Genomic DNA, 11824 nt, shown 5'->3' with positions numbered 1-11824 from the left:
GCAGTGGAATGGCAAGGCCTAAACAGGCAGTGGAAGTGCTACTGGGGCTTTTTCGATGCTGGCAACTTACATGACGTTTGGCATACTAGGTACCCTGCTGGACGAGAGGGCACGTTTGTATCGTTGGTACATGGGATGTGGTCCTGTCTAGATTTCTGGATTGTCTCGGAGGCTGTGTGTACCTGGGTTGTGAATGTTGGGCATTTGGCCCACACATTGTCAGATCATTCCCCTGTTCTCCTAGAGTTGCAAATACCTACATGTGAACGGCTGCCTTTCATGTGAAGGCTACAACCAGCTGTGCTGACTGACCCGGTTTTTAAGCATACGATAGGAGAAGCCATTCAAAACCTTTTTAGAGAAAATGAGGCGTCCGTCGACAGTGCAGGGGTGCTGTGGGGAGCCTTTAAAGTAACTATTAGAGGGGCATGCATGGAAGTGCAATCGGGTGTGTTGCAGGATCTTCGCCGCAGACTTCAGAAATTGGCGTTTGACATCTCGGCACTTGAGCGATCATATGAGCTTAATCCATCCACTGATAAATTGGCGGCAATAAGGGATTTAGTCACAGAACATAACCAAACGGCGGATCAAGAAATATTGCACCGCTCCCGCCGCAGCTCGGCTCGATATTATGCTGAAGGCGGCCGCCCAAGCCGCTCTCTGGCGCAGAAGCTGGCAGCACCTCGCAGCCAGGAATATATCACGGAACTCTTAGATGAGGATGGGGTTGCACATTATTCCACTCCAGAGCTGTGCGATACCGTTATACAGTTTTATTCCAAACTTTACGCTGCTTGGGACTCTCCGCCACCTGGTGAGACAGACTCGTACTTTTAGGACGTTGCACTGAAGTGGCTTTCCAATTCCCATCGGGAATATCTTATGCTGCCGTTCGATGTTGAAGATGTTAAACTCGCCATAATGTCACTGCCTACATGTAAGACAGCTGGGATGGACGAGCTCCCCAGTGAGTTCTATTAGGCATATATAACTGAGCTTGCTCCAAGACTCCTTGACGTCTATGCGGAAGCTTATGAGAAGGGACGGCTTCCGCCCACACTTAAAGAGGCATTGCTGGTGACTTTGTTAAAACCAGACAAGTCCCCTAACCTGTGTGATTCCTACAGGCCTCTCTCCATTAATAACATAGACGCTAAGATCCTTGCGAAAATGATCGCCACCAGGCTCCAGCCGCTGGTCCCTATCCTGGTCCTATCTGATCAATCGGGATTCATGTCCTTGCGCTCTACGTCTCAAAATTTGCACACTGTCTTCTCCACATTACACTACTTTGAATCGGATTTCCAAGCAGTTGCTGTGCTGCTTGACGCGGCAAAAGCTTTTGACTCCCTCAGCTGGGACTATATGTTTACGGTTTTAACTAGAATGGGCCTTCCTCCATTTTTCATGAAATGGATCCGAGTGCTTTACGAGGATCCTGTTGACCGTGTGCGAGTTAATGGTTGGGTCTCTCTGTCGTTTCGTATAGGTAGAGGCACTCGGCAAGGCTGCCCCTTGTCGCCTATGCTCTTTTCTCTGGCCTTGGAGCCACTAGCCAGCAAGATTCGTCAGAATCATGCAGCGGCTGCACTACGATTTCGGCAGAGACCACTCTCGGTCTCATTGTACGCGGACGATATGTTGCTGTATGTGCATGAGCCCGCCACGTATCTGCCTGCATTGCTCCGAGAATATGTCAAATTTGAGCGGTATTCGGGCCTTGGGATCAATTGGGCAAAGTCGGTGGTGTTCCCGCTAACAACTGGCACAAAAGAAATAGAGCTCGACTTCCCATTGACCTGGACATCGGATCCGGTTAAATACTTGGGAGTATGGCTGCAGAGAGACCCTGATAAGGTAATATCAGAGAACTATGGACGTGCTGTTACGCGTATTGCTGAACTGGCTGATCGATGGGCACGCCTGCCCCTCTCTCTGGCAGATAGGATTGCAGTCTTAAAAATGGCCTTTCTCCCTAAATTGCTCTACTTCTTTGTCAATATTCCGATTAAGCTGAATGTGGCGATGTTCACAACACTTCAATCGGCACTACTTAGATTTGTGTGGGGTGGGAAGAAGCCTAGATGTAGCTGGGATACACTGGTGCAGCCCTTCGACTGGAGGGGGGGGGGGGATTTGAAGCTCCCGACTTTCGGCTATACTATCTATGCGCACAGGCGCAATTTGCACATTATTGGCATTTACCGCAACGGTTTCAACCTCATACTGCCTTTGAGGCTGATGCCGTTTTTACCAATGTCGCTACAGGCAGCGACTCTCTCTGGAGGATCGGGTTGTCCCCGAACAGAGATAAATCCGGTGCAATGCATGGCATGGGCCTGGCGAATGTTAGCGAAACGAGCGCAGCTTCCATATTTATATGCTCCTCTGTTACCGCTGGCCTTGCATCCCAATATCTCTGTGGCATGGGAGAAGGCCGCCCTTCAGGTGTTGGCAAAGGTCGGTATCTCCCGGATGGGGGACCTATACACGCATGGCCGATCTAGGACATTGCAAGCTACACAAGGGGGTACTAATCGTGGATTCACGCTAGACATTTGGAAGGCGTGCTGTGAACTTACAGGCCGCCTTATGGCAAACTGTAACCTTCGCATAATTCACTTTAAATATCTCCATCAATTCTACTATACCCCTCTGCAACTCTGTAGGTATGGTCTGCGTGAGTCAGCGTGCTGTGTGCGGTGTGGGCAGGCGATGCTGATTTTCTGCATGTGGCATGGATGTGTACCGGTGTATACGCCTTCTGGTCCAAGGTGACAAAGGTGCTCGCAGATATGGTACTAGAACCAGTGAATTACACATCTGAGATTTGCCTTTTGGGATATGTGAAATGCCTTAAACCTTGCAATAGACGCATTGTCGCAGTGTCCACATTATTTGCTAAACTGTCTGTTGCACAGTGCTGGGGATCGAAAATTATTCCTACGATGAAACGGTGGATACGTGCTCTACTTTACTGCAAGGACCAATTGGGGGTCCATGCGGAAGAACTGCCAGAAGCATCACGTCCTAAAGATTTCTGGGCCCCGTTTACTGCATACTTGTTGTCCCATCCAGATTTGGTGTAATGTGTGGGTGAAAATGCCTCGTATTCTAAATGTAACAGCAGATTTACTATGTAAGCTCCATTGCTGAAATTGTCTTTTTTTGTATCTTCCACGTATATGCCTCTTTACAATGCACAGGATGTTCCAACAGTGTGTCATGCTTCAAGGTTGGCTCTGCCTGGGAATGGGGTTGGGGGGTGTTTATTTGTAAGGGAGGGGGGTAGTGGACGGGTTCATGGGTGTTTGCTCTTGATGACCTTTTGTTTCTTGATGTAAAAAATACGGCTTACGACATGATTCACTTTGCCAAAAATGAAGGCCCCTTTATCTGGGCATTATGTATCCTTGCTGTAAGTTTTTAATAGAAAGAAGTTACAAAAAACAAAAGCGGAGATTAAAGACAGAGGTGAGGTGAGTTTTAATTGAGTGGTGGAGGTGAAAAGCAGTTCACGTTGAGGTGATGCTTAAGCTATGGCAAGGTTGAGGTTGAGGTTGAAGCTGAGATGAGGACAGTGCTTAATTTTAAAAGTGTAAGTCCCAGGACCCGAAGTTTTGTTCAGCAGCCCTCCACTGGCACTATTGAAGGTTAGGGTGACAAAAACCAAGGTGCAGTAAGCTTTATTCCACCTCATGCTTCTTTTAACCACCACCAGACATTTTCTGCCTATTTATCTTACTCTTGTAAGCTCTTCGTCATCCCTGCTTTGCCTCCCTTTGTCACTGCTTTTCTGTCTTACTCTTCCTGCTTCTTTGTCCCTTTTCCGTTTTTCTCCCTGTCAACCTGAATCCAAGTCTGAGGAAAGTAAGTGCTGGCCCCCAAAAATGATGGCCTGTGTGCTCTGTCTGCACCCACCGGTTCACATTAAGCACTGGATGAAGAGACAGTCATACTGGGGCAAGGCTGGGCCTGAGGTGGGTTGACAGGTTGAGGTTCATTTGGAGAAGAGGGCTGGGGGGGGGGTCACTATGGTCAACAACAGGCAGCAGTTTGAGCGAGGCTGCATCAAGGACATTATCTAGCACTGTGTAGTATCCTAGTTTCCTGTTCATGTATGCCATTTTCCACCACATGCTCAGCCAGTGGAATGTTGCTGTGATGATGTATTACAGAATGTTGGGAGTCTGTGAAGAAAAGCCACAGTTGAGAATGGGCTGAGCAGCATGGTGCTGCTCCTGGTGGGGCTAGTTCAGGGCCTGTACTGGACTTATCTATCTAATCTACAAATCCTGTATTTAACTACAATAAATCATCATTAATTACATCAACCTGCATGGACTTGATTACTACAATATTTTGGCGACGATCTGGTAACTTACCCTTCTTCTACGTGCTCAACAAAAGAAGATAAGGTTGAAAATGTCAAGATGATAGTTAAAGAAACTGAAACTCAAGAAAATAGTAACTGGATCAGCACACCTCGCAGCCCCACCAGTGAACGTACATCGGACAGGCCCTGTTCATGAGTGTTGTCCTCTGTCTTATGTGGCCACATCTACAAGATCTGCACCTTCAAGGGAACCTGTCAATCTCCCTAGGTGTGTGCTTCAAAAGAGGTGCCTGCACACAGATTTTGCACTTCTGGCAAACTACACCTGGAGAGCTCACTGCGTCCTACCACATCGGGAGAGGGAGTTTTCCACTCTAGTATCAATTCCAGCCTTCTTTTTATTATGCTACAGCCAAGTGCCCAGAGACCTACTTTGTTACTTGTGTTGCCTGCACCCTCTTTTCTCTACTTGCTCCGTTTCATAGTGGCAACTCGCCGGGACCCGCAGGAATCAGAAAAGCGGCACCCCTGGTGAGCCATTGCATCTTTTTATGATGGGTAAGACTCATGGCTGCGTTTGGTACATTAACTGTGAGTACTATTTGATTTTGTCTGCGCATTAGCACTGCGTATGCCTTCTTCATGGCAGTTGAACCTCTGCCTCTCATTTTAAATTTGCATGAGCTGTGCGCTGCACACACATCAAGCACGCGCACACCTACCTCCATTCTTCAGTCGCGCAGAGACTTCCCCTCACGTTCCGAGTCTTTTGTGACATTTGCTCCTCCACGAAGCTTCTTGCTGTTTGCCATGTTTAGGAGCATGGTGATGCTGGGAACCATCCGGCGCGGCGGCACCAATGCGTGCCACCATCTTGCGTTTGGAGTGTCCTTTGAGGTTATGTGCAGCTCCCAGCATGGTTACACACTCTGCCAACCACGTGTTTTTTTTTGCGTTACAATAATGTCGTCATCATGCAGCGGCATGAGATTACAAGTACATTTCACAATTTCCCATCATCAGGCTCTGCGGTGCTCAGCATGCAATTCCCCTGCTTCACCGTATGTACTTTCTTTCTTTTTGGTGAACCCTCTGCCGTGCATGCATTTGCCTGTGAGCCATCCTTCTAGTTTGCACACATTTGGCTCACTTCCCCTTTCTCATGCCAGTGATTGTCCGATCAGCAGCTCGTCTTCACCATCCGTTGCATTAACTTTCCTTGGTGTTCTGCATGCGATTCAAGGAGTCAACTCAGCGTCAACCTGCAATCTGCGTGAACTATCATGGGGATTCTGTCTACGTTGTCTTGTGGGTAAATTGATTAATTGCCTTGTTTGTGATTTCTACTTCTGCAGATTGGTACACCTCAGGACCATCAACAAGCTTGCTTTGCCTGACGAGTGGTTTACCTTGTAAGTACATTTTGTGGCTGTGATTCATGGTACTCACTTCAGGCTCACCTACTTCTCCATCTGTATGCTTTTTTTTTTTGGGTGCTTCTATCTCTGCTAATTCCATGTAAGTTCTTCCTCTTTGAGCTACCAGTCCATGAGGGAGTTACGTGTCAAAGTTACCTGTCTGCTTTTTCTCAAAAGCTTGTTTAATTACGAACTCCATTGTGTGACATAGGACTACGGTGACACAAACACACCTTTATCCTTGACAGTCAGCAAATGTAATGTGTAGTTATGGGGTCTTGCATCTATTTTGCAATGTCATGAAACTCATTAGTTATGGTCCGCTCCGGACTATGTCTTCTAAGTGTGTTTGTTCAAACACTGGTGTGTGTCACGTGTATACGGTGACACGTACACACATAGTTGTAACTGTCTACAAATGAACACGTACACACATAGTTGTAACTGTCTGCAAATGAAATGTTAATGTCATTTGTATTTTAAGCCTGTTTATAGTGGTTGTGTTTTACCATGGCTTGAAGTTCATTTCATTAAGTTACCGTTTTCTCTTCTTGTATTCTTCATAGGTTTGTATAACGGGTTTTGTTGGGCTCAGCATTATACGCACATGGACCCTAGGTACACACCGTCAAGAGTCCATTATTTCTGTTTACATGCATGCTACCTGTTTTTTTTTAGTCTTCCCTACACTAGGATCGCAATGGGTTTCAGTCCCATTTGCTAGCAATGCGTTCTAGTCCCATCTGCTCACTATATACTTGCCTTCTTGGGCTACTTACGGTTCCCAGGGAATCTATGCAAGGTGTTAGTCCTTTTGCATTAGTTAACCATCTCTATCTTTAGGGACTGCTTATGGGTTCCTACCCATTTACATTAGTTATCCATACCTTACTTCCTTTTTGTCTTAGGGTAAGTCTTTGGTTTCAGCCCCATAGTTCTCTTACTTGGGTTGTTTGTGTTTTAGTCCCATCTCTACACTGCACTGTGTTTTTTACATCAGTTTATTTTTACAAGGGCTATAATTTCATGGGCTTAGTCCCGTTCGTAATAGTTTTGACCTCTTTCCTCTTGGTAGCGGTTGGTCATGTGTTATAGTCCTCCCATTTTCACATACGTTGGTTATGTCTTCACTCTTTTTTTTTGATAAACACATTTTTATTGATTTCACACAAAAAAAGTGCCAGCCAATCACCAAGATACCATGATAACAAAGGATTATTTGCACAAATCTGGACATCCCAAGGACCAAAGACATACAAATTCAAAAGCACAAGTTTTGGAGCATCCCCATCGAAATCAGACCATTCTCCCCAACCACTTCCCCCAGACACTACGATATTTCTTGGGGCAGCCACGTGCTATGTACATTGTCTTCTCTTGCGTGGCACACCAGTCCACCCCGGCCTGCCACTTCCTCACGGTGGGAGGATCCGGACATTTCCAGGTGGAGGCTATGTCCCTTTTGGCCACTACCATTGCCGTAGTGTAAAAACGTTTTTTATTCCTGGTCCCATCTAATCCGTCTGTGATGCCCAGGAGTGCATGTCGTGGGTCGTGCGTGATTGCCCACCCCAACACCTCAGTAAGTTCCTATTCAATGGCTCTTCAGAATCGCATGTCCACACACGTCTTTACTCTTTTATAGACTGTGTCTCATGGGTTCCAGTCCCATTTGACTCGACGTTATTTTTTAAAATTATTATTACATTATCAATTTTGCAATGCAATGTTATGTTTATATTATATTACAATGTTTATCTTATAACAGGGAAGTATGAGTGATCTTATTGTATTTTCTTCTCATCTTCTCTGTTTTCTTGCTTTTTCAGTTCTCCTCGTGATGTCTTTTCTCTTCGTCATCCGTGGATTCTTGTTTCTTGTTGTTAGTTTTGTTCTTTCTTCTCCGTATTTCCCTTATCGTAGTGTGTCTTTTGGGTTCTTTCTTCCTCTTCTGGTTACTCTTCCTTTACCACTTTGTGTGTGTCTGGATGTTGACCAGTGTTTTGTTGTGTTGTGCTATGCTTCGCCTCTTCGCATGTCTGCCTGGCCAGTAGGTGTGTTTTGGGCTAGTGATTGGTGCTTTCAAGTCTATTTTTTTTCTCGTTGTGTTTTTTTTCCTGTTGTTTTATATAAAAGGTAGGATGGGCTATATTTATCTGTTTTTTCTTCTGTCGTTTTCTCCTACTCCCTATTATCGTTCTGTTCTTTCCTTGCTGTTCATTTCTTTGCTGTTTCTCTATTTCTCTGTCTGTCCTCATTTATGGTTCTCTCTTTTCACCTCATTTATGGTTCTCCCTTTTTGGTTTCCATCTTATTTGTTTTGTTATATAAGAAAGGAGAATATGTAGTATCCTAGTTTCCTGTTCATGTTTATGTATGTCATTTTCCACCACATGCTCAGCCAGGGGAATGTTACTGTGATGATGTATTACGGAATGTTGGGAGTCTGTGAAGAAATGCCACAGTTGAGAATGGGCTGAGGAGCATGGTGGCTGCTCCTGGTGGGGCTAGTTCAGAACCTGTACTGGACTTATCTATCTAATCTACAAACCCTGTAACAAACTACAATAAATCATCCTGAATTACATCAACCTGCGGGACTTGATTACTACACACTGCTGTACTTCTCGGCTTCTAGCCTCCAGGCAACAACCCCCGTTGATACAAAGGAACCAATCCCAGCTCCTGTAAGCTTTGCCCAGTTCTTCCTGTTACAGCATTGCCTGCAGTAATTTGCATAAAACAAATCAGTGCAGCTAGATTAAACCACGGGCACACTGTGCGACACTTGTGTCCTGCTAAGACACAAGGAGGTCCTTCGCCAGGGCATTTCTTGTATTATTACAATACATTTCGCAATAATAAGATCACATGCCAGTACGGCAATACATACTAAAGGTATGGCAGTGTAGCTTCCTGCCACGGACTGGCTGAGGTTACAATGATGCATGGTTGAGAGCCATGCAACTCTTCAACTGGACGGAACACACGTGCTTCAGGCTGACAAGCTTCAGGTTTGGTACAAGGAAGATCCTAGGGCAATGCAAGCACACTTCCTGGTGTAGGCGAAAGTGAAACTAAGGGGAAACGATGCAGTGTTTTCCACATGCAGCGTAGCTTAAAGTAGTGATGTTTGCAGAAGCAAGCATTATGTACCTATAACATATAACGTGATATTTCATCTGGCTTTGTTGGTCTCCAGTGGTGTTTGGCGTTGTCCCCTTTTCTTTCTCGCTCCAATAGAGATCTCAACGTGTGCCACGTCAGATGTGAATTGTAAGCTCAGTCCGGACTTTGGCTGGCTTTCTGGTTTCTGTAGCCTGCATTCAAAAGGAAAAGCAACGGCATTAAAGGATAAGTGCAACACCTTTACCTTTTGATGACCCACGTGCACCCACTAACTGAGGTAATGAAGAGGTGCACCACAAATATTCAAAAGAAGACAGATACACTTGCACGTTGTGGGGTCCTGGCCTCCTTTTTAGGTCGAAGCCTACCGGACTGCGCAGCTGACTGGTTTACCAACGATATTTTGGGGACATTCAGTTCGGTATATGACTCACATTTGCTTGCTTTCTATTGCTGGCTTTATGTTTTTTTGGTATGTCCTGCTCGAGTTGGTCCCTCCTGTGGCCCATACTCTTTTTACTGTATTCTTACACCAATTCTCGCTTTCTGTTAACATGTCTTTAAATCTTGTTCTTATCTTGCCACATTTGCTGTGCATTCAAAGACAGAGCTCTGTCTTCTGAGGGAGCTTGGTGTTTACTTTTCTTTCTCTGACTTCAAAGTGAAAGGATTTATTTGACAATCATGCTGGCTACACTGGGTGTGTGGGAGAAAGGCTGTATGATGTAATTTTTTTTTAGTTCACAACAAAATCTAAATGTCTGTAAATGAATTGTGCAGATATTTCAAACTATATCAGAACCAGAAAAGCACAAATGAAGCACATTTTGGGATAATTCTGAAGTGTGGTGGAAACAAATATTTTAATACGATCAAAACAAACCAATACGCTAGGTATGACGTTTCCACACATTATCATTTGTGCTCTGTATACTTTGATCAGTAAAACCGCATGTCTGTGTAAATGTAATAGTCATTCTAAGTCAAGATGCATGGCCTGTAATGGCAGTGCGCTACCACACCATGTATACTCCACTCTACTCTGCACCACTCCACTCTACTCTGCAACACTCCATACTACACCACACCACACTGCATCACTGCACTCTACTCTGCACTACTCCACTCTATGCCATCCTACTCTGCAACACTGCACGATTTGCCATTGCACAATATGCCAATCCACTTTACTCTGTACACTCCACTCTAGTATGCATCACTGCACTCCACACCACTCCACTCTACAACACTGCACTCTCTGCCAATGCACCCTATGCTATACCACTCCATTCAACACAAGTGCACTCTGTGCCAATTCACTCTACGCCATTCTAAACTACCCGGCACCCCTCTACTCTACACCACTTCACTCTACTTTGAAGCAATCTACTCTATGCCACTACTCTCTACATCACTCTGCGCCACTCCACTTTATGTCACTGCACTCTACACAACTTTACTCAAACCCAATACACTCTATGGCAATCTACTCTGCACCACTGCACTCTACGCCACTATACTCTTCTCTGCAATAAACACAAAATCAGAGCTGCACCACTCTAAAACACACATGTCCATAAGAGTAATCACAGCTCAATAAAGCGTAGAATGTAGAACTTAATTCTCTCTTCTTTATTTGTCTTTTCAAGATAACAGCCAACACGTTTCGTCCTAGGACTTCTTCAGGGCATTAGATAATCGTGGAGCAACTGAGAGATAGGTAAATCAATTAACATCATATATTACGAATATTCCAAGCAGAGGAAGCAGTCAAGCATCGGATTTGTGAATCAAATACACGATCCATATATAAATCCAAAACATATTCAAGGAAATCCAAACACCAATAATCAGGGATAGATGAATCACTGTAATCCAATATCCAATAATCCTAGGCTGATGAGTCACTGATGTGGTTTGATAGCCACCCGTTGGTTCAGGCTAAGTTGGTGTGATAAAACCAAACATGCCAATTTATAAGTACCTTACACTAACAGCCAGACTTCATATACGAAGTTTGGACCAGCACAGTTTAATCGACACTCATCTCCCGCGGGTGCTGGTCCAAACTTCGATTCAAGCTATCCTGGCTGAAGAGGGGTGAAACCCTGAAACCGGTCCTAGGATGCTTGTTTCCGGTCCAGGGAGGACCTGGCTTAACAGTTCGGGCTGGACTGTTCCCATGAAGCACAGGGTCAAGACTGATTTGCGTATGGACAGGTCTAAACTGGGGTGGCATGGTGAGCAAAAGAATAATGGATTTAACCCAGATCTCTTGACTGGGGGTGAATGTTTTGATTTGGTCTGCATTCCGTCCATCAATTGTGTGTCTTTTGCTTCTATTTAGTGAGGCTCTAACCAAGACACTGCAGCATTAATTTTTCTTATTGTAGCCCTAAGTTACAGCCCTTGACTCTTTTTGGGACTTGCCCTTTCTGGATCCCCCAACTGAATCCTTGGTGGATATTAGAAATTGAGTTTTTGTTTGGCACAATATGCACCCTGTTCAAGCAGGAACTGAAATCCTAGTCAAAGTATGTTTAGTACACACTAAAACTGTACCTTTGCTCACCCGCTGGCAGCCTGGCGCAGAGCAGTCAGGCTACACTAAAGAGGCAATGTGTAAAGTATTTTGTGCAAATACACACACTAAAAACACTACAAAAATACTCCACACCAGTTTGAAAAAATAGCCAATATTTATCTGAGTAATACAAGACCAAAACAACAAAAATCCAACATATACAAGTCAAGATATGAATTCTTAAAGATTAAGTAAAAATGCAAAGCTTAGAAGTCAATAGCTCCTACTGGGGCTATTTGGTTGCACTTGATCGAGACAACTCCAAAAGTTCAGTCCAACAGTGATGGAGCGCGGGCCAGATACAGGAGTTATGTTGACCCCAGTAACAGTACCCTGGATGCTTAAGAAATCACA

The sequence above is a fragment of the Triturus cristatus genome, chromosome 11, assembly GCF_964204655.1.
Source record: "Triturus cristatus chromosome 11, aTriCri1.1, whole genome shotgun sequence".
Lineage (NCBI taxonomy): Eukaryota > Metazoa > Chordata > Amphibia > Caudata > Salamandridae > Triturus > Triturus cristatus.
The sequence above is the reverse complement of the archived record's forward strand: the minus strand, read 5'-3'. Positions refer to the sequence as shown.